Source organism: Natator depressus, chromosome 7 (genome assembly GCF_965152275.1).
Source record: "Natator depressus isolate rNatDep1 chromosome 7, rNatDep2.hap1, whole genome shotgun sequence".
NCBI classification, from domain to species: Eukaryota; Metazoa; Chordata; order Testudines; family Cheloniidae; genus Natator; species Natator depressus.
Genome location: NC_134240.1, coordinates 22,917,845 through 22,923,915, shown reverse-complemented (window position 1 = coordinate 22,923,915; position 6,071 = coordinate 22,917,845).

The following is a 6,071-nucleotide window of genomic DNA, read 5'->3' as shown; positions in this document are numbered from 1 at the left end:
TTAAACTACCTTATGCAATAATACACATTGTTAATAATAATACTTAGCAGTTAATAGTGCTTTATAAGTTCAAAGTGATGTAAAACATTAATTGATTGATTATGTCTTACAACAGCATTATGCCCATATTACAAATGGGAAAACTGAGGAAAATATGTGAAGTGACTTGCCCAAGGTCATATATGGCAAGACTGAGATTTGAATTTAGAATTTTGACTCACAACTGTATGCTTATTCTTCCAGAGCACATTGCCTCATATTTTTAATATTATATATTTCCTTTCATGCAAAGATCTTATGATGCTTTACAAAATTAGGTAAAAATCAGCTCTATTTTATGGGCACAAAGAATTTAAGTGACTTGCCAAGGTCACACAATGATTCAGTGGCAGAGTCAGGAGCCGAAGACGGTCCCAGTCCCCTGATCGATTTATGAGAGACCATCGCCTCCCTAGAGAAAATAAACAAACAATCTCACACAGGCCAGTAAAGGCAGTGAGCCTGGTTATTCAGTATACTCAAAGGAATTGCCCTTGCTCCCATTGCCATCAATGGGAGTTTTGACAAGGGAGCTGGATTAGGCATAATATGTCACATTTCTAACCAAGTGCCAAGCGTTGAATTGTTTTATGTCAAATCATCATTCTTCAAAGCTCACATACACTTTACTGCCCTGAACTCCTCAACCAATCAATACATACATTCATACAAACACACACACACACACACACAATTAACTGCAAATGTACATCTATTCACATAAGGATACAAGAAAAATGCCTGTATAATTCACACAGATATATTACTAGATCACATTACACACATTCATATTATAAATATACTGTATACTTCATATTAGTATTAATGATAAGACTTCTGTGGATTTACAATTTTATTTGAATTACTATGCAAGAGACATGCATTTCTGTTTCATCTTCAACTTTTATTATCTTAAAGGTGACCTGCAAAGGAATAAAACATGGATTTGTGCTCCCTTTTGCTTCCTTGAGATGTATAACTACAGCTTGAAACTTTCCAGGGTTTTTTGTTTGTTTGTTTGTTAGGGGAGGCAGTGTTTTCTTCCATTTGTTTTTACATAAGAAATTTAAGTTGTCAGGATATTATGCTACAATGCTCAGAGTTATGCTAGATGCCTCAAAGTACTTATACATTGCATGAGGTCCCTGCCTCAAACAGTTTGCAGAATTGGGGCCTTCGACCATAAAGTGCCTCAAAGAGGTAGGTCCCTTTGCAGGATGAGGGTCTAAAATAAAACCTATTTTTCCTAGAAAACTATTATATTTATGATGTCACAGATACCAAGGATGTGAAACCTGGTGAATTGAGAAAGGAATGGTTTTTATTCATATTATTTTAAAAAATATCTTTTTTTCCCCCTTTTGGTTTTACTACCTCAAATCCCTTAGAAAGAGTTAGAAGAAAAGATACCTTTGTTAAAGATTCAACAGTCTCCTTTGATGAAGGGTTGAGGAAACTCCCAATCCAATTCTCTCCAAAAGAGACCTCTAGCAATATGGTAAACAAGACTTTATATTCCTGATATTTTGTTAGAAAATAAACATCCAGCCTTCTCTATACAATATAAAGAAACAAATGATGGCATAAACGCATTTTTTGCTCCCCTGAATATAATATCTCCTTTTCTACGCTGAATTCTTGCTTCAGAAGTGTTCACTTTGTTTGCTAAAGTTTTCCAAGACTCATGGGAGAGAAGGTAGGAAGTCAGACTTTTGGGAAGGGCTAAATGTGTAAAGGTCATTCTCTTCTCTCACACACATACACATACACACACACATTCTTTCTCTCCAAAAATAATACACTATTTGACAGTTTCCGGATTTGGCATGTCCCACTGAAATTTGAAAACTTATGTGAAACTAGGCCATGTCCTGTAACCTCAAACATTTAGTCTAAGAAAACAGCTCTCAAGTCTCCAGCTCCCACCTCAGGTATCACATGACGTCTGTACCAAAGAGGAGACCTATAGGAGGGCTGGGGGTGGAGAGCAGAAGAGAAACTGAAGTGAAATCAGTTTGTTAAACCTGGGGAATAACAAATCAGACTATGTGAACGGAAGGTATTATTTTTCTGGTTAAATGATTAGTGAAATATTGGATTATGCTCAAAGCGTTTATAACGTAAGAGGGACAGCAAGGTCTCAAAACCGTCTCAAATTCTGCTAAAAAACACCACTGATATAGAGGAAAGAGATGAATGACTCATGCTTAACATCTAGAGTGAATTTAACCTCCTCCACTTTCTCCTAAAATAAATGCCTTGTTCAGCCAAGGTCAAGAAATTCGTGTTAAGTTCAATATTTCTCATGTTGATGTATCATAATAACACATGCTCATTCACATCAGACATCAATTACAACAGATCCCCTAAGCTGTTTAAGTTCAGCCTTAAGACTTTACTGTAGTACCACTTTTACTCTGCCCTTTCTGGGGAACATACAATTAATCCTGTGTGGTCTGACGAGCTGTGATTCTTTGGCTGGGTTTTCCCCCCATATAAATTGTCTCCATTTTAAAAAGAACAAATACAGTGCAATACTCAAAACAAAGACAACACAAAATTAAATAAAACAGGCCAATCCCTTCTCATCTTGTGGATGAGAGTAATCCTGTTGAAGTTATAGGTCTATTCAGATGACCAAGAGGTGGAAGAGTTAGCTACACCAAGTAAAAAATTGTGGTGGTCGCTTGACCTAAATTTTGCTGCATATGGCAAAAACCAAGATGACTTTAATTAAATTAATGTACTCTCTACAGGTAGTCATTGAAATTCAATCCTCAGAGTGGGATGGAGTTTTATCCACTGAACAGAGCAGAGCATAGCAACCAAAACTCCTGTGTTCTAGTCTCAGATCTGCCATTGACTCACTGTATTGCCTTAGGCCAGTGGTTCCCAAACTTTAACAGCCCGTGAATCCCTTTCACTAAATTGTGCAATCTCATGAACCCCCTCCTAAAAATGAATATTTCCAGGGATTTAAGTTTAAATTTCCTCCGCACTCCATGGGGCTCCTGCTGCTGGACCCAGTTGACCGCCCCGGTCAACTGAGCTCAGGCTGCAGATCCCACTGCCCACCAGGGCTCAGGCTACCAGCCCCCACTGCCCGGCCCCGCTCTCCCTGGCGCTCGGACTGCCAGCCCCGCAACCGGGTCCCACCTGCTGCCTCCAATGCCCACCTGCATTGGGTCCCCCACTGACAGGAGCAGGGTTCGGGCTGCCAGCCCCAACTGCCTGGCCCCGCTCTCCCTGGCGCTCGGACTGCCAGCCCCGCAACCGGGTCCCACCTGCTGCCTCTGGCCACCATTAGTGAAATTTTTCTGGCGAACCCCTGTAACGTTCTACAAACCCCCAGGAGTTTGCGAACCCCAGTTTGGGAACCACTGCCTTAGGCAAACAATTTAATCTCTCTGTGTGTCCATATACAAAAGAGAGATAATAATGTCTATCTCACAGGGATTGTTATGTATTGTTTAAAAAGCTTCTCAAGATCCTACAGAAGTAGAATATTGTTATCCATCCTCTGGCTCCATATTAAAAAATTAATGTTGATTTTCCCCAAAAAATGTTTGCACACTACCACAGAGAAATAAATAAGCGATTGTCAGGTGTGATACAATAGATTACTCAAACTATCCCCTGCAGTTTCAGAAGGGATATCAGGTTTTATATGGTGATTGGGCAGATTTTAGTACAAGCTAAAAATTGATATATGGTTCACTCACTGGTTCTTTCTGGTTTCTCCATTGATAAGATTTTACCTGTAGCCTTGACTTCCTGTTAGTTATGTCATTGTCTTTAAAACTCTTAGAGAACTTGATGATTGTTTTCCCAGAACTGCAAGATGCTTGAAACAGGACTATACCAGCTAATAACATTTTACTCCTGGGGGAATTCTGCGCCACTGTGCATGTGCAGAATTTATGTCCCCCACAGATTTCCTTGCTTCCCCGCAGAAAAATGATTTTCTGAGGTGGAAGCAAGGGGAAGCCACAAGAGTGGCCATCCGACCCTCCCCAGCAGTATGTTTTGGGTGCCCGGGGCAGTTGGCAGAGAGGTAAATCACTGTGGGGCAGGGGCAGGAGTGGGGAAGACCCGGCTGGAGGCTCCTATCCTGCACCAGGCTCAGCTGCTAGTCTGGTTGGGCTGGGGAGGATGGGACTGCCTCTTCCCCTGCACAGCATCTAGGGCTGGGTCAGACAAACCCCCAGATTTCTCCCCAGGCTGCAGAAAACTCTGCAAACTCCCACACACACACCCCGCCCCGCCCCCATTGCTCCTCAGCTGCAGGGGAGGGATCACTGTACGGGGAGCTGCTCCCCCATCCACCCAACCTGCATGCATCCAGACCCCCTCATATCCAGACCCTCCTGCCGAGCTCACCCCCCGTACTCAGACCTCCCCCCACCAAGCCCCACTCCCCCTGCACCTGGATCATCCTGACGAGTCACCCAGATCCCCAGCCCACCGAGACCCAACCAGCTGCACCTGGATCTCCGACCTCACTAAGCCCCACTCCCCTAGCATCTGGACCCCCACACTGAACCCCCAACACCCAGACCCCCATGCGGAGCTCTGTCCCTCCCCACATCCAGATCCTCCCCCCAACTAAGCTCCAACCACCTTCACCTGGACCCCCCTGCATTACTTGTAAAAGGGGAGGGGAAAGCTGAAGTGGAGATATCCCTTTATTTACCGGGTAATGTCCCCTGCACATCATCATGCTATTTACAATATTACAAATTTCTCTAGTGTTTGGTATTTTAAATATACAGAACACCAAAGTAGTTTAATATTATAAAGTTTTCCTATTTTTCTAGTATTTTAAATGTAGTTTAAATAGTCACCAAATACTCAAAAACTGCTACAATAAATAGTAGCAGACTATAACAGGATAGTTACATTTTAGGACCCTGCATAGGAATGCAAAGTTCTTTTGCTGAGTCATCCTACATAAAGATGCAGGGTAGTTTTTGTACAGTTAGAGTGACAGGTGCATCTTGTTAGGTACAGCCAGAATACAAGACGTGTATAGAATATAGCTCTGCACAGCAAAGAAGTGAGGTAGAGGAAATTCCAGGGACACTCCAAAAACAGCCATATGCGGGATGGAGGGAATCTTATTTTGATTATAAATAATGTCAAACCCCATAAAGGGGGTATGCTTATGTATATACAGAGCATGTATATTGTTCAGAGCCATATCAGAACTCAGCTGCTTACACAAACACTTTGTATGGAAAAACTACTTTTCCATGTACACGGCTAATACAGGTTTCAGAGTAGCAGCTGTGTTTGTCTGTATCCGCAAAAAGAAAAGGAGTACTTGTGGCACCTTAGAGACTAACCAATTTATTTGAGCATAAGCTTTCGTGAGCTACAGCATCCGATGAAGTGAGCTGTAGCTCACGAAAGCTTATGCTCAAATAAATTGGTTAGTCTCTAAGGTGCCACAAGTCCTCCTTTTCTTTTTGCGGCTAATATAAAATATTATAAAATGTTAATGAAGGAAATTACAAGACAAGACAGCTGGAAGATAAAAGGTTAATTTTGCTACCTCTATTAGAAGTATTCAGAGCATTATTTCTTTAAAAGGGAAGTGTTAGCTAAAAAGGAAAGGTTAGTGGGACCAAAGTATAGATTTTTAAGAAGTGTTTTCTTCAAGCTATCACTATTTCACTGATGGTTATACCCTCTTCCAAACCAGTGGAAAAAATCAATGGGCCACCTGAGCGCAGGGGCAAGAGACCCCATGCCTCTCCCATACCTGCACAGAGAGTCCTTTACCAGTCAGTTCCAGCAAAACAATCAGGCTCAATTAGAGGCAGCCCATGAACGAGATAGGGCTGCATGCTTCAGGAGATCTCTTGAGCAAGCAAATGCTTGTGCCCTTTGTCATTTTGACACAGCCACTGTCACAGAAAATAAATCTAGTTATTTCTATTCGTTAGAAGCGAGCAGTCCTCACTCCCCTCCATTTGCCAGAGGCACATAAGGCTGTAACCTGAGCAGCCCAAGATTCCCCAGGCACCTGA